This window comes from Ptiloglossa arizonensis, unplaced genomic scaffold (genome assembly GCF_051014685.1).
Source record: "Ptiloglossa arizonensis isolate GNS036 unplaced genomic scaffold, iyPtiAriz1_principal scaffold0111, whole genome shotgun sequence".
Classification (NCBI taxonomy): Eukaryota; Metazoa; Arthropoda; class Insecta; order Hymenoptera; family Colletidae; genus Ptiloglossa; species Ptiloglossa arizonensis.
Genome location: NW_027478481.1, coordinates 22,301 through 44,600, shown reverse-complemented (window position 1 = coordinate 44,600; position 22,300 = coordinate 22,301).

Sequence of the window (22,300 nt, the reverse complement as noted above, 5' to 3'; positions counted from 1 at the left end):
GTATAACGTATAACGTATAACGTATAACGTATAACGTATAACGTATAACGTATAACGTATAACGTATAACGTATAACGTATAACGTATATCGTATAACGCATAACGTATAGCGAATAATGCATAACGTATAACGTATAACGTATAACGTATAACGTATAACGTATAACGTATAACGTATAACGTATAACGTATAACGTATAACGTATAACGTATAACGTATAACGCATAACGTATAACGTATAACGTATAACGTGTAACGTATAACGTATAACGTATAACGTATAACGAATAACGTATAACGTATAACGTATAACGTATAACGTATAACGTATAACGTATAACGTATAACGTATATCGTATAACGCATAACGTATAGCGAATAATGCATAACGTATAACGTATAACGTATAACGTATAACGTATAACGTATAACGTATAACGTATAACGTATAACGTATAACGTATAACGTATAACGTATAACGTATAACGTATAACGTATAACGCATAACGTATAACGTATAACGTATAACGTATAACGTATAACGTATAACGTATAACGTATAACGAATAACGTATAACGTATAACGTATAACGTATAACGTATAACGTATAACGTATATCGTATAACGCATAACGTATAGCGAATAATGCATAACGTATAACGTATAACGTATAACGTATAACGTATAACGTATAACGTATAACGTATAACGTATAACGTATAACGTATAACGTATAACGTATAACGTATAACGTATAACGTATAACGTATAACGTATAACGTATAACGTATAACGTATAACGTATAACGTATAACGTATAACGTATAACGTATAACGTATAACGTATAACGTATAACGTATAACGTATATCGTATAACGCATAACGTATAGCGAATAATGCATAACGTATAACGTATAACGTATAACGTATAACGTATAACGTATAACGTATAACGTATAACGTATAACGTATAACGTATAACGTATAACGTATAACGTATAACGTATAACGTATAACGTATAACGTATAACGTATAACGTATAACGTATAACGTATAACGTATAACGTATAACGTATAACGTATAACGCATAACGTATAACGTATAACGTATAACGTATAACGTATAACGTATAACGTATAACGTATAACGAATAACGTATAACGTATAACGTATAACGTATAACGTATAACGTATAACGTATATCGTATAACGCATAACGTATAGCGAATAATGCATAACGTATAACGTATAACGTATAACGTATAACGTATAACGTATAACGTATAACGTATAACGTATAACGTATAACGTATAACGTATAACGTATAACGAATAACGTATAACGTATAACGTATAAAGAATAACGTATAACGTATAACGTATAACGTATAACGTATAACGTATAACGTATAACGTATAACGTATAACGTATAACGTATAACGTATAACGTATAACGTATAACGTATAACGTATAACGTATAACGTATAACGTATAACGTATAACGTATAACGTATAACGTATAACGTATAACGTATAACGTATATCGTATAACGCATAACGTATAGCGAATAATGCATAACGTATAACGTATAACGTATAACGTATAACGTATAACGTATAACGTATAACGTATAACGTATAACGTATAACGTATAACGTATAACGTATAACGTATAACGTATAACGTATAACGTATAACGTATAACGTATAACGTATAACGTATAACGTATAACGCATAACGTATAACGTATAACGTATAACGTATAACGTATAACGTATAACGTATAACGTATAACGTATAACGTATAACGTATAACGTATAACGTATAACGTATAACGTATAACGTATAACGTATAACGTATAACGTATAACGTATAACGTATAACGTATAACGTATAACGTGTGACGTATAACGTATAACGTATAACGTATAACGTATAAGGCATAACGTCTAACATATGACATATTACGTATAAGGTATGACCTATAACGTATAACGTATAACGTATAACGTATAACGTATAACGTATAACGTATAACGTATAACGTATAACGTATAACGTATAACGTATAACGTATAACGTATAACGTATAACGTATAACGTATAACGTATAACGTATAACGTATAACGTATTACGTATAACGTATAACGTATAACGTATAACGTATAACGTATAACGTATAACGTATAACGTATAACGTATAACGTATAACGTATAACGTATAACGTATAACGTATAACGTATAACGTATAACGTATAACGTATAACGTATAACGTATAACGTATAACGTATAACGTATAACGTATAACGTATAACGTATAACGTATAACGTATAACGTATAACGTATAACGTATAACGTATAACGTATAACGTATAACGTATAACGTCTAACGTATGACATATCACGTATAAGGTATGACCTATAACGTATAACGTATAACGTATAACGTATAACGTATAACGTATAACGTATAACGTATAACGTATAACGTATAACGAATAACGTATAACGTATAACGTATAAAGAATAACGTATAACGTATAACGTATAACGTATAACGTATAACGTATAACGTATAACGTATAACGTATAACGTATAACGTATAACGTATAACGTATAACGTATAACGTATAACGTATAACGTATAACGTATAACGTATAACGTATAACGTATAACGTATAACGTATATCGTATAACGCATAACGTATAGCGAATAATGCATAACGTATAACGTATAACGTATAACGTATAACGTATAACGTATAACGTATAACGTATAACGTATAACGTATAACGTATAACGTATAACGTATAACGTATAACGTATAACGTATAACGCATAACGTATAACGTATAACGTATAACGTATAACGTATAACGTATAACGTATAACGTATAACGTATAACGAATAACGTATAACGTATAACGTATAACGTATAACGTATAACGTATAACGTATATCGTATAACGCATAACGTATAGCGAATAATGCATAACGTATAACGTATAACGTATAACGTATAACGTATAACGAATAACGTATAACGTATAACGTATAACGTATAACGTATAACGTATAACGTATAACGTATAACGTACAACGTATAACGTATAACGTATAACGTATAAAGTATAACGTATAACGTATAACGTATAACGTATAACGTATAACGTATAACGTATAACGTATAACGTATAACGTATAACGTATAACGTATAACGTATAACGTATAACGTATAACGTATAACGTATAACGTATAACGTATAACGTATAACGTATAACGTATAACGTATAACGTATAACGTATAACGTATAACGTATAACGTATAACGTATAACGTATAACGTATAAGGTATAACGTATAACGTATAACGTATAACGTATAACGTATAACGTATAACGTATAACGTATAACGTATAACGTATAACGTATAACGTATAACGTATAACGTATAACGTATAACGTATAACGTATAACGTATAACGTATAACGTATAACGTGTGACGTATAACGTATAACGTATAACGTATAACGTATAAGGCATAACGTCTAACATATGACATATTACGTATAAGGTATGACCTATAACGTATAACGTATAACGTATAACGTATAACGTATAACGTATAACGTATAACGTATAACGTATAACGTATAACGTATAACGTATAACGTATAACGTATAACGTATAACGTATAACGTATAACGTATAACGTATAACGTATAACGTATAACGTATAACGTATTACGTATAACGTATAACGTATAACGTATAACGTATAACGTATAACGTATAACGTATAACGTATAACGTATAACGTATAACGTATAACGTATAACGTATAACGTATAACGTATAACGTATAACGTATAACGTATAACGTATAACGTATAACGTATAACGTATAACGTATAACGTATAACGTATAACGTATAACGTATAACGTATAACGTATAACGTATAACGTATAACGTATAAGGTATAACGTATAACGTATAACGTATAACGTATAACGTATAACGTATAACGTATAACGTATAACGTATAACGTATAACGTATAACGTATAACGTATAACGTATAACGTATAACGTATAACGTATAACGTATAACGTATAACGTATAACGTATAACGTATAACGTATAACGTATAACGTATAACGTATAACGTATAACGTATAACGTATAACGTATAAGGTATAACGTATAACGTATAACGTATAACGTATAACGTATAACGTATAACGTATAACGTATAACGTATAACGTATAACGTATAACGTATAACGTATAACGTATAACGTATAACGTATAACGTATAACGTATAACGTATAACGTATAACGTATAACGTATAACGTATAACGTATAACGTGTGACGTATAACGTATAACGTATAACGTATAACGTATAAGGCATAACGTCTAACATATGACATATTACGTATAAGGTATGACCTATAACGTATAACGTATAACGTATAACGTATAACGTATAACGTATAACGTATAACGTATAACGTATAACGTATAACGTATAACGTATAACGTATAACGTATAACGTATAACGTATAACGTATAACGTATAACGTATAACGTATAACGTATAACCTATAACGTATTACGTATAACGTATAACGTATAACGTATAACGTATAACGTATTACGTATATCCTATAACGTATAACGTATAACGTATAACGTATAACGTATAACGTATAACGTATAACCTATAACGTATAACGTATAACGTATAACGTATAACGTATAACGTATAACGTATAACGTATATCGTATAACGTATAACGTATAACGTATAACGTATAACGTATAACGTATAACGTATAACGTATAACGTATAACGTATAACCTATAACGTATAACGTATAACGTATAACGTATAACGTATAACGTATGACGTGTAACGTATAACGTATAACGTATTACGTATAACCTATAACGTATAACGTATAACGAAAAACGTATAACGTGTAACGAAGAACGTATAACGAAGAACGTAAAACGTATAACATATATCCTATAACGCATAACGTATATCGTATAACGCATGACGTATAGCGAATAACGCATAACGTATAACGTATAACGTATAACGTATAGCGAATAACGCATAACGTATAACGCATAACGTATAACGCATAACGTATAACGTATAACGTATAACGTATAACGTATAACGTATAACGTATAACGTATAACGTATAACGTATAACGTATAACGTATAACGTATAACGTATAACGTATAACGTATAACGTATAACGTATAACGTATAACGTATAACGTATAACGTATAACGTATAACGTATAACGTATAACGTATAACGTATAACGTATAACGTATAACGTATAACGTATAACGTATAACGTATAACGTATAACGTATAACGTATAACGTATAACGTATAACGTATAACGTGTAACGAAGAACGTATAACGAAGAACGTAAAACGTATAGCGAATAACGCATAACGTATAACGTATAACGTATAACGTATAACGTATAACGTATAACGTATAACGTATAACGTATAACGTATAACGTATAACGTATAACGTATAACGTATAACGTATAACGTATAACGTATAACGTATAACGTATAACGTATAACGTATAACGTAGAACGTATAACGTATAACGTATAACGTATAACGTATAACGTATAACGTATAACGTATAACGTATAACGTATAACGTATAACGTATAACGTATAACGTATAACGTATAACGTATAACGTATAACGTATAACGTATAACGTATAACGTATAACGTACAACGTATAACGTATAACGTATAACGTATAAAGTATAACGTATAACGTATAACGTATAACGTATAACGTACAACGTATAACGTATAACGTATAACGTATAACGTATAACGTATAACGTATAACGTATAACGTATAACGTATAACGTATTACGTATAACGTATAACGTATAACGTATAACGTATAACGTATAACGTATAACGTATAACGTATAACGTACAACGTATAACGTATAACGTACAACGTATAACGTATAACGTATAACGTATAACGTATAACGTATAACGTATAACGTATAACGTATAACGTATAACGTATAACGTATAACGTATAACGTATAACGTATAACGTATAACGTATAACGTATAACGTGTGACGTATAACGTATAACGTATAACGTATAACGTATATGGCATAACGTCTAACATATGACATATTACGTATAAGGTATGACCTATAACGTATAACGTATAACGTATAACGTATAACGTATAACGTATAACGTATAACGTATAACGTATAACGTATAACGTATAACGTATAACGTATAACGTATAACGTATAACGTATAACGTATAACGTATAACGTATAACGTATAACGTATAACGTATAACGTATAACGTATAACGTATAACGTATAACGTATAACGTATAACGTATAACGTATAACGTATAACGTATAACGTATACCTTATAACGTATAACGTATAACGTATAACGTATAACGTATAACGTATAACGTATAACGTATAACGTATTACGTATAACGTATAACGTATAACGTATAACGTATAACGTATAACGTATAACGTATAACGTATAACGTATAACGTATAACGTATAACGTATAACGTATAACGTATAACGTATAACGTATAACGTATAACGTATAACGTATAACGTATAACGTATAACGTATAACGTATAACGTATAACGTATAACGTATAACGTATAACGTATAACGTATAACGTATAACGTATAACGTATAACGTATAACGTATAACGTATATCGTATAACGTATAACGTCTAACGTATGACATATCACGTATAAGGTATGACCTATAACGTATAACGTATAACGTATAACGTATAACGTATAACGTATAACGTATAACGTATAACGTATAACGAATAACGTATAACGTATAACGTATAAAGAATAACGTATAACGTATAACGTATAACGTATAACGTATAACGTATAACGTATAACGTATAACGTATAACGTATAACGTATAACGTATAACGTATAACGTATAACGTATAACGTATAACGTATAACGTATAACGTATAACGTATAACGTATAACGTATATCGTATAACGCATAACGTATAGCGAATAATGCATAACGTATAACGTATAACGTATAACGTATAACGTATAACGTATAACGTATAACGTATAACGTATAACGTATAACGTATAACGTATAACGTATAACGCATAACGTATAACGTATAACGTATAACGTATAACGTATAACGTATAACGTATAACGTATAACGAATAACGTATAACGTATAACGTATAACGTATAACGTATAACGTATAACGTATAACGTATAACGTATATCGTATAACGCATAACGTATAGCGAATAATGCATAACGTATAACGTATAACGTATAACGTATAACGTATAACGTATAACGTATAACGTATAACGTATAACGTATAACGTATAACGTATAACGTATAACGTATAACGTATAACGTATAACGTATAACGCATAACGTATAACGTATAACGTATAACGTATAACGTATAACGTATAACGTATAACGTATAACGTCTAACATAAGACATATTACGTATAAGGTATGACCTATAACGTATAACGTATAACGTATAACGTATAACGTATAACGTATAACGTATAACGAATAACGTATAACGTATAACGTATAACGTATAAAGAATAACGTATAACGTATAACGTATAACGTATAACGTATAACGTATAACGTATAACGTATAACGTATAACGTATAACGTATAACGTATAACGTATAACGTATAACGTATAACGTATAACGTATAACGTATAACGTATAACGTATAACGTATAACGTATATCGTATAACGCATAACGTATAGCGAATAATGCATAACGTATAACGTATAACGTATAACGTATAACGTATAACGTATAACGTATAACGTATAACGTATAACGTATAACGTATAACGTATAACGTATAACGCATAACGTATAACGTATAACGTATAACGTATAACGTATAACGTATAACGTATAACGTATAACGAATAACGTATAACGTATAACGTATAACGTATAACGTATAACGTATAACGTATAACGTATAACGTATATCGTATAACGCATAACGTATAGCGAATAATGCATAACGTATAACGTATAACGTATAACGTATAACGTATAACGTATAACGTATAACGTATAACGTATAACGTATAACGTATAACGTATAACGTATAACGTATAACGTATAACGTATAACGTATAACGCATAACGTATAACGTATAACGTATAACGTATTACGTATAACGTATAACGTATAACGTATAACGTCTAACATAAGACATATTACGTATAAGGTATGACCTATAACGTATAACGTATAACGTATAACGTATAACGTATAACGTATAACGTATAACGTATAACGTATAACGTATAACGTATAACGTATAACGTTTAACGTATAACGTATAACGTATAACGTATAACGTATAACGTATAACGTATAACGTATAACGTATAACGTATTACGTATAACGTATAACGTATAACGTATAACGTATAACGTATAACGTATAACGTATAACGTATAACGTATAACGTATAACGTATAACGTATAACGTATAACGTATAACGTATAACGTATAACGTATAACGTATAACGTATAACGTATAACGTATAACGTATAACGTATAACGTATAACGTATAACGTATAACGTATAATGTATAACGTATAACGTATAACGTATAACGTATAACGTATAACGTATAACGTATAACGTATAACGTATAACGTATAACGTCTAACGTATGACATATCACGTATAAGGTATGACCTATAACGTATAACGTATAACGTATAACGTATAACGTATAACGTATAACGTATAACGTATAACGTATAACGTATAACGTATAACGTATAACGTATAACGTATAACGTATAACGTATAACCTATAACGTATAACGTATAACGTATAACGTATAACGTATATCGTATAACGTATAACGTATAACGTATAACGTATAACGTATAACGTATAACGTATAACGTATAACGTATAACCTATAACGTATAACGTATAACGTATAACGTATAACGTATAACGTATAACGTATAACGTATAACGTATAACGTATAACGTATAACGTATAACGTATAACGTATAACGTATAACGTATAACGTATAACCTATAACGTATAACGTATAACGTATAACGTATAACGTATAACGTATAACGTATAACGTATAACGTATAACGTATAACGTATAACGTATAACGTATAACGTATAACGTGTAACGAAGAACGTATAACGAAGAACGTAAAACGTATAGCATATATCCTATATCGCATAACGTATATCGTATAACGCATAACGTATAGCGAATAACGCATAACGTATAACGTATAACGTATAACGTATAACGTATAACGTATAACGTATAACGTATAACGTATAACCTATAACGTATAACGTATAACGTATAACGTATAACGTATAACGTATAACGTATAACGTATAACGTATAACGTATAACGTATAACGTATAACGTATAACGTATAACGTGTAACGAAGAACGTATAACGAAGAACGTAAAACGTATAGCATATATCCTATATCGCATAACGTATATCGTATAACGCATAACGTATAGCGAATAACGCATAACGTATAACGTATAACGTATAACGTATAACGTATAACGTATAACGTATAACGTATAACGTATAACGTATATCGTATGACGTGTAACGTATAACGTATAACGTATATCGTATAACGTATGACGTATAACGTATAACGTATAACGTATAACGTATAACGTATAACGTATAACGTATAACGTATAACGTATAACGTATAACGTATAACGTATAACGTATAACGTATAACGTATAACGTATAACGTATAACGTATAACGTATAACGTATAACGTATAACGTATAACGTATAACGTATAACGTATAACGTATAACGTATAACGTATAACGTATAACGTATAACGTATAACGTATAACGTATAACGTATAACGTATAACGTATAACGTATAACGTATAACGTATAACGTATAACGTATAACGTATAACGTATAACGTATAACGTATAACGTATAACGTATAACGTATAACGTATAACGTATAACGTATAACGTATAACCTATAACGTATTACGTATAACGTATAACGTATAACGTATAACGTATAACGTATTACGTATATCCTATAACGTATAACGTATAACGTATAACGTATAACGTATAACGTATAACGTATAACGTATAACCTATAACGTATAACGTATAACGTATAACGTATAACGTATAACGTATAACGTATAACGTATATCGTATAACGTATAACGTATAACGTATAACGTATAACGTATAACGTATAACGTATAACGTATAACGTATAACCTATAACGTATAACGTATAACGTATAACGTATAACGTATAACGTATGACGTGTAACGTATAACGTATAACGTATTACGTATAACCTATAACGTATAACGTATAACGAAAAACGTATAACGTGTAACGAAGAACGTATAACGAAGAACGTAAAACGTATAACATATATCCTATAACGCATAACGTATATCGTATAACGCATGACGTATAGCGAATAACGCATAACGTATAACGTATAACGTATAACGTATAGCGAATAACGCATAACGTATAACGCATAACGTATAACGCATAACGTATAACGTATAACGTATAACGTATAACGTATAACGTATAACGTATAACGTATAACGTATAACGTATAACGTATAACGTATAACGTATAACGTATAACGTATAACGTATAACGTATAACGTATAACGTATAACGTATAACGTATAACGTATAACGTATAACGTATAACGTATAACGTATAACGTATAACGTATAACGTATAACGTATAACGTATAACGTATAACGTATAACGTATAACGTATAACGTATAACGTATAACGTATAACGTATAACGTATAACGTGTAACGAAGAACGTATAACGAAGAACGTAAAACGTATAGCGAATAACGCATAACGTATAACGTATAACGTATAACGTATAACGTATAACGTATAACGTATAACGTATAACGTATAACGTATAACGTATAACGTATAACGTATAACGTATAACGTATAACGTATAACGTATAACGTATAACGTATAACGTATAACGTATAACGTATAACGTATAACGTATAACGTATAACGTATAACGTATAACGTATAACGTATAACGTATAACGTATAACGTATAACGTATAACGTATAACGTATAACGTATAACGTATAACGTATAACGTATAACGTATAACGTATAACGTATAACGTATAACGTATAACGTATAACGTATATCGTATAACGTATAACGCATAACGTCTAACGTATGACATATCACGTATAAGGTATGACCTATAACGTATAACGTATAACGTATAACGTATAACGTATAACGTATAGGGTATAACGTATAACGTATAACGTATAACCTATAACGTATTACGTATATCCTATAACGTATAACGTATAACGTATAACGTATAACGTATAACGTATAACGTATAACCTATAACGTATAACGTATAACGTATAACGTATAACGTATAACGTATAACGTATAACGTATATCGTATAACGTATAACGTATAACGTATAACGTATAACGTATAACGTATAACGTATAACGTATAACGTATAACGTATAACGTATAACGTATAACGTATAACGTATAACGTATACAACGTATAACGTATAACGTATAACGTATAACGTAAAACGTATAACATATATCCTATAACGCATAACGTATATCGTATAACGCATAACGTATAACGCATAACGTATAACGCATAACGTATAACGTATAACGTATAACCTATAACGTATAACGTATAACGTATAACGTATAACGTATAACGTATAACGTATAACGTATAACGTATAACGTATAACGTATAACGTATAACGTATAACGTATAACGTATAACGTATAACGTATAACGTATAACGTATAACGTATAACCTATAACGTATAACGTATAACGTGTAACGAAGAACGTATAACGAAGAACGTAAAACGTATAACATATATCCTATAACGCATAACGTATATCGTATAACGCATAACGTATAGCGAATAACGCATAACGTATAACGTATAACGTATAACGTATAACGTATAACGTATAACGTATAACGTATAACGTATAACCTATAACGTATAACGTATAACGTATAACGTATAACGTATAACGTATAACGTATAACGTATAACGTATAACGTATAACGTATAACGTATAACGTATAACCTATAACGTATAACGTATAACGTGTAACGAAGAACGTATAACGAAGAACGTAAAACGTATAACATATATCCTATAACGCATAACGTATATCGTATGACATATCACGTATAAGGTATGACCTATAACGTATAACGTATAACGTATAACGTATAGGGTATAACGTATAACGTATAACGTATAACCTATAACGTATTACGTATAACCTATAACGTATAACGTATAACGTATAACGTATAACGTATAACGTATAACGTATAACGTATAACGTATAACGTATAACGTATAACGTATAACGCATAACGTATAACGTATAACGTATATTGTATAACGTATAACGTATAACGTATAACGTATAACGCATAACGTATAACGTATAACGTATAACGTATAACGTATAACGTATAACGTATAACGTATAACCTATAACGTATAACGTATAACGTATAACGTATAACGTATAACGTATAACGTATAACGTATAACGTATAACGTATAACGTATAACGTATAACGTATAACGTATAACGTATAACGTATAACGTATAACGTATAACGTATAACGTATAACGTATAACGTATAACGTATAACGTATAACCTATAACGTATAACGTATAACGTGTAACGAAGAACGTATAACGAAGAACGTAAAACGTATAACATATATCCTATAACGCATAACGTATATCGTATAACGCATAACGTATAGCGAATAATGCATAACGTATAACGTATAACGTATAACGTATAACGTATAACGTATAACGTATAACGTATAACGTATAACCTATAACGTATAACGTATAACGTATAACGTATAACGTATAACGTATAACGTATAACGTATAACGTATAACGTATAACGTATAACGTATAACGTATAACGTATAACGTGTAACGAAGAACGTATAACGAAGAACGTAAAACGTATAGCATATATCCTATATCGCATAACGTATATCGTATAACGCATAACGTATAGCGAATAACGCATAACGTATAACGTATAACGTATAACGTATAACGTATAACGTATAACGTATAACGTATAACGTATAACGTATATCGTATGACGTGTAACGTATAACGTATAACGTATATCGTATAACGTATGACGTATAACGTATAACGTATAACGTATAACGTATAACGTATAACGTATAACGTATAACGTATAACGTATAACGTATAACGTATAACGTATAACGTATAACGTATAACGTATAACGTATAACGTATAACGTATAACGTATAACGTATAACGTATAACGTATAACGTATAACGTATAACGTATAACGTATAACGTATAACGTATAACGTATAACGTATAACGTATAACGTATAACGTATAACGTATAACGTATAACGTATAACGTATAACGTATAACGTATAACGTATAACGTATAACGTATAACGTATAACGTATAACGTATAACGTATAACGTATAACGTATAACGTATAACGTATAACGTATAACGTATAACGTATAACGTATAACGTATAACGTATAACGTATAACGTATAACGTATAACGTATAACGTATAACGTATAACGTATAACGTATAACGTATAACGTATAACGTATAACGTATAACGTATAACGTATAACGTATAACGTATAACCTATAACGTATTACGTATAACGTATAACGTATAACGTATAACGTATAACGTATTACGTATATCCTATAACGTATAACGTATAACGTATAACGTATAACGTATAACGTATAACCTATAACGTATAACGTATAACGTATAACGTATAACGTATAACGTATAACGTATAACGTATAACGTATATCGTATAACGTATAACGTATAACGTATAACGTATAACGTATAACGTATAACGTATAACGTATAACGTATAACCTATAACGTATAACGTATAACGTATAACGTATAACGTATAACGTATGACGTGTAACGTATAACGTATAACGTATTACGTATAACCTATAACGTATAACGTATAACGAAAAACGTATAACGTGTAACGAAGAACGTATAACGAAGAACGTAAAACGTATAACATATATCCTATAACGCATAACGTATATCGTATAACGCATGACGTATAGCGAATAACGCATAACGTATAACGTATAACGTATAACGTATAGCGAATAACGCATAACGTATAACGCATAACGTATAACGCATAACGTATAACGTATAACGTATAACGTATAACGTATAACGTATAACGTATAACGTATAACGTATAACGTATAACGTATAACGTATAACGTATAACGTATAACGTATAACGTATAACGTATAACGTATAACGTATAACGTATAACGTATAACGTATAACGTATAACGTATAACGTATAACGTATAACGTATAACGTATAACGTATAACGTATAACGTATAACGTATAACGTATAACGTATAACGTATAACGTATAACGTATAACGTGTAACGAAGAACGTATAACGAAGAACGTAAAACGTATAGCGAATAACGCATAACGTATAACGTATAACGTATAACGTATAACGTATAACGTATAACGTATAACGTATAACGTATAACGTATAACGTATAACGTATAACGTATAACGTATAACGTATAACGTATAACGTATAACGTATAACGTATAACGTATAACGTATAACGTATAACGTATAACGTATAACGTATAACGTATAACGTATAACGTATAACGTATAACGTATAACGTATAACGTATAACGTATAACGTATAACGTATAACGTATAACGTATAACGTATAACGTATAACGTATAACGTATAACGTATAACGTATAACGTATAACGTATATCGTATAACGTATAACGCATAACGTCTAACGTATGACATATCACGTATAAGGTATGACCTATAACGTATAACGTATAACGTATAACGTATAACGTATAACGTATAGGGTATAACGTATAACGTATAACGTATAACCTATAACGTATTACGTATATCCTATAACGTATAACGTATAACGTATAACGTATAACGTATAACGTATAACCTATAACGTATAACGTATAGCGTATAACGTATAACGTATAACGTATAACGTAAAACATATGACGTATTACATATTACGTATAACGTATAACGTATAACGTATAACGTATAACGTATAACGTATAACGTATAACGTGTAACGAAGAACGTATAACGAAGAACGTAAAACGTATAACATATATCCTATAACTCATAACGTATATCGTATAACGCATAACGTATAGCGAATAACGCATAACGTATAACGTATAACGTATAACGTATAACGTATAACGTATAACGTATAACGTATAACGTATAACGTATAACGTATAACGTATAACGTATAACGTATAACGTATAACGTATAACGTATAACGTATAACGTATAACGTATAACGTATAACGTATAACGTATAACGTATAACGTATAACGTATAACGTATAACGTATAACGTATAACGTATAACGTATAACGTATAACGTATAACGTATAACGTATAACGTATAACGTATAACGTATAACCTATAACGTATAACGTATAACGTGTAACGAAGAACGTATAACGAAGAACGTAAAACGTATAACATATATCCTATAACGCATAACGTATATCGTATAACGCATAACGTATAGCGAATAACGCATAACGTATAACGCATAACGTATAACGTATAACGTATAACGTATAACGTATAACGTATAACGTATAACCTATAACGTATAACGTATAACGTATAACGTATAACGTATAACGTATAACGTATAACGTATAACGTATAACGTATAACGTATAACGTATAACGTATAACGTATAACGTATAACGTATAACGTATAACGTATAACGTATAACGTATAACGTATAACGTATAACGTATAACGTATAACGTATAACGTATAACGTATAACGTATAACGTATAACGTATAACGTATAACGTATAACGTATAACGTATAACGTATAACGTATAACGTATAACGTATAACGTATAACGTATAACGTATAACGTATATCGTATAACGTATAACGCATAACGTCTAACGTATGACATATCACGTATAAGGTATGACCTATAACGTATAACGTATAACGTATAACGTATAACGTATAACGTATAGGGTATAACGTATAACGTATAACGTATAACCTATAACGTATTACGTATATCCTATAACGTATAACGTATAACGTATAACGTATAACGTATAACGTATAACCTATAACGTATAACGTATAACGTATAACGTATAACGTATAACGTATAACGTATAACGTATAACGTATATCGTATAACGTATAACGTATAACGTATAACGTATAACGTATAACGTATAACGTATAACGTATAACGTATAACGTATAACGTATAACGTATAACGTATAACGTATAACGTATAACGTATAACGTATAACGTATAACGTATAACGTATAACGTATAACGTATAACGTATAACGTATAACGTATAACGTATAACGTATAACGTATAACGTATAACGTATAACGTATAACGTATAACGTATAACGTATAACGTATAACGTATAACGTATAACGTATAACGTATAACGTATAACGTATAACGTATAACGTATAACGTATAACGTATAACGTATAACGTATAACGTATAACGTATAACGTATAACGTATAACGTATAACGTATAACGTATAACGTATAACGTATAACGTATAACGTATAACGTATAACGTTTAACGTATAACGTATAACGTATAACGTATAACGTATAACCTAGAACGTATTTCGTATAACGTATAACGTATAACGTGTAACGTATAACGTATAACGTATAACGTATAACGTATAACGTATAACGTATAACGTATAACGTATAACGTATAACGTATAACGTATAACGTATAGCGTATAACGTATAACGTATAACGTATAACGTAAAACATATGACGTATTACATATTACGTATAACGTATAACGTATAACGTATAACGTATAACGTATAACGTATAACGTGTAACGAAGAACGTATAACGAAGAACGTAAAACGTATAACATATATCCTATAACTCATAACGTATATCGTATAACGCATAACGTATAGCGAATAACGCATAACGTATAACGTATAACGTATAACGTATAACGTATAACGTATAACGTATAACGTATAACGTATAACGTATAACGTATAACGTATAACGTATAACGTATAACGTATAACGTATAACGTATAACGTATAACGTATAACGTATAACGTATAACGTATAACGTATAACGTATAACGTATAACGTATAACGTATAACGTATAACGTATAACCTATAACGTATTACGTATAACGTATAACGTATAACGTATAACGTATAACGTATAACGTATAACGTATAACGTAAAACATATGACGTATTACATATTACGTATAACGTATAACGTATAACGTATAACGTATAACGTATAACGTATAACGTGTAACGAAGAACGTATAACGAAGAACGTAAAACGTATAACATATATCCTATAACGCATAACGTATATTGTATAACGCATAACGTATAGCGAATAACGCATAACGTATAGCGAATAACGCATAACGTATAACGTATAACGTATAACGTATAATGTATAACGTATAACGTATAACGTATAACGCATAACGTATAACGCATAACGTATAACGCATAACGTAAAACGCATAACGTATAACGTATAACGTATAACGTAAAACATATGACGTATTACATATTACGTATAACGTATAACGTATAACGTATAACGTATAACGTATAACGTATAACGTGTAACGAAGAACGTATAACGAAGAACGTAAAACGTATAACATATATCCTATAACTCATAACGTATATCGTATAACGCATAACGTATAGCGAATAACGCATAACGTATAACGTATAACGTATAACGTATAACGTATAACGTATAACGTATAACGTATAACGTATAACGTATAACGTATAACGTATAACGTATAACGTATAACGTATAACGTATAACGTATAACGTATAACGTATAACGTATAACGTATAACGTATAACGTATAACGTATAACGTATAACGTATAACGTATAACGTATAACGTATAACCTATAACGTATTACGTATAACGTATAACGTATAACGTATAACGTATAACGTATAACGTATAACGTATAACGTAAAACATATGACGTATTACATATTACGTATAACGTATAACGTATAACGTATAACGTATAACGTATAACGTATAACGTGTAACGAAGAACGTATAACGAAGAACGTAAAACGTATAACATATATCCTATAACGCATAACGTATATTGTATAACGCATAACGTATAGCGAATAACGCATAACGTATAGCGAATAACGCATAACGTATAACGTATAACGTATAACGTATAATGTATAACGTATAACGTATAACGTATAACGCATAACGTATAACGCATAACGTATAACGCATAACGTAAAACGCATAACGTATAACGCATAACGTATAACGCATAACGTATAACGGATAACGTATAACGTATAACGTATAACGTATAACGTATAACGTATAACGTATAACGTATAACGTGTAACGAAGAGCGTATAACGAAGAACGTAAAACGTATAACATATATCCTATAACTCATAACGTATATCGTATAACGCATAACGTATAGCGAATAACGCATAACGTATAACGTATAACGTATAACGTATAACGTATAACGTATAACGTATAACGTATAACGTATAACGTATAACGTATAACGTATAACGTATAACGTATAACGTATAACGTGTAACGAAGAACGTATAACGAAGAACGTAAAACGTATAACATATATCCTATAACTCATAACGTATATCGTATAACGCATAACGTATAGCGAATAACGCATAACGTATAACGTATAACGTATAACGTATAACGTATAACGTATAACGTATAACGTATAACGTATAACGTATAACGTATAACGTATAACGTATAACGTATAACGTATAACGTATAACGTATAACGTATAACGTATAACGTATAACGTATAACGTATAACGTATAACGTATAACGTATAACGTATAACGTATAACGTATAACGTATAACCTATAACGTATTACGTATAACGTATAACGTATAACGTATAACGTATAACGTATAACGTATAACGTATAACGTAAAACATATGACGTATTACATATTACGTATAACGTATAACGTATAACGTATAACGTATAACGTATAACGTATAACGTGTAACGAAGAACGTATAACGAAGAACGTAAAACGTATAACATATATCCTATAACGCATAACGTATATTGTATAACGCATAACGTATAGCGAATAACGCATAACGTATAGCGAATAACGCATAACGTATAACGTATAACGTATAACGTATAATGTATAACGTATAACGTATAACGTATAACGCATAACGTATAACGCATAACGTATAACGCATAACGTAAAACGCATAACGTATAACGCATAACGTATAACGCATAACGTATAACGGATAACGTATAACGTATAACGTATAACGTATAACGTATAACGTATAACGTATAACGTATAACGTATAACGTATAACGTATAACGTATAACGTATAACGTATAACGTATAACGTATAACGTATAACGTATAACGTATAACGTATAACGTATAACGTATAACCTATAACGTATTTCGTATAACGTATAACGTATAACGTATAACGTATAACGTATAACGTATAACGTATAACGTATAACGTATAACGTATAACGTATAACGTATAACGTATAACGTATAACGTATAACGTATAACGTATAACGTATAACGTATAACGTATAACGTATAACGCATAACCTATAACGTATTACGTATAACGTATAACGTATAACGTATAACGTATAACGTATAACGTATAACGTATAACGTAAAACATATGACGTATTACATATTACGTATAACGTATAACGTATAACGTATAACGTATAACGTATAACGTATAACGTGTAACGAAGAACGTATAACGAAGAACGTAAAACGTATAACATATATCCTATAACGCATAACGTATATTGTATAACGCATAACGTATAGCGAATAACGCATAACGTATAGCGAATAACGTATAACGTATAACGTATAACGTATAACGTATAACGTATAACGTATAACGTATAACGTATAACGTATAACGTATAACGTATAACGTATAACGTATAACGTATAACGTATAACGTATAACGTATAACGTATAACGTATAACGTATAACGTATTTCGTATAACGTATAACGTATAACGTATAACGTATAACGTATAACGTATAACGTATAACGTATAACGTATAACGTATAACGTATAACGTTTAACGTGTAACGAAGAACGTATAACGAAGAACGTAAAACGTATAACATATATCCTATAACTCATAACGTATATCGTATAACGCATAACGTATAGCGAATAACGCATAACGTATAACGTATAACGTATAACGTATAACGTATAACGTATAACGTATAACGTATAACGTATAACGCATAACGTATAACGTATAACGTATAACGTATAACGTATAACGTATAACGTATAACGTATAACGTACAACGTATAACGTATAACGTATAACGTATAACGTATAACGTATAACGTATAACCTATAACGTATTACGTATAACGTATAACGTATAACGTATATCGTATAACGTATAACGCATAACGTCTAACGTATGACATATCACGTATAAGGTATGACCTATAACGTATAACGTATAACGTATAACGTATAACGTATAACGTATAGGGTATAACGTATAACGTATAACGTATAACGTATAACGTATAACGTATAACGTATATCCTATAACGTATAACGTATAACGTATAACGTATAACGTATAACGTATAACCTATAACGTATAACGTATAACGTATAACGTATAACGTATAACGTATAACGTATAACGTATCACGTATATCGTATAACGTATAACGCATAACGTCTAACGTATGACACATCACGTATAATGTATGACCTATAACGTATAACGTATAACGTATAACGTATAACGTATAACGTATAGGGTATAACGTATAACGTATAACGTATAACCTATAACGTATTACGTATATCCTATAACGTATAACGTATAACGTATAACGTATAACGTATAACGTATAACGTATAACGTATAACGTATAACGTATAACGTATAACGTATAACGTATAACGTATAACGTATAACGTATAACGTATAACGTATAACGTATAACGTATAACGTATAACGTATAACGTATAACGTATAACGTATAACGTATAACGTATAACGTATAACGTATAACGTATAACGTATAACGTATAACGTATAACGTATAACGTATAACGTTTAACGTATAACGTATAACGTATAACGTATAACGTATAACCTAGAACGTATTTCGTATGACGTATAACGTATAACGTGTAACGTATAACGTATAACGTATAACGTATAACGTATAACGTATAACGTATAACGTATAACGTATAACGTATAACGTATAACGTATAACGTATAGCGTATAACGTATAACGTATAACGTATAACGTAAAACATATGACGTATTACATATTACGTATAACGTATAACGTATAACGTATAACGTATAACGTATAACGTATAACGTGTAACGAAGAACGTATAACGAAGAACGTAAAACGTATAACATATATCCTATAACTCATAACGTATATCGTATAACGCATAACGTATAGCGAATAACGCATAACGTATAACGTATAACGTATAACGTATAACGTATAACGTATAACGTATAACGTATAACGTATAACGTATAACGTATAACGTATAACGTATAACGTATAACGTATAACGTATAACGTATAACGTATAACGTATAACGTATAACGTATAACGTATAACGTTTAACGTATAACGTATAACGTATAACGTATAACGTATAACCTA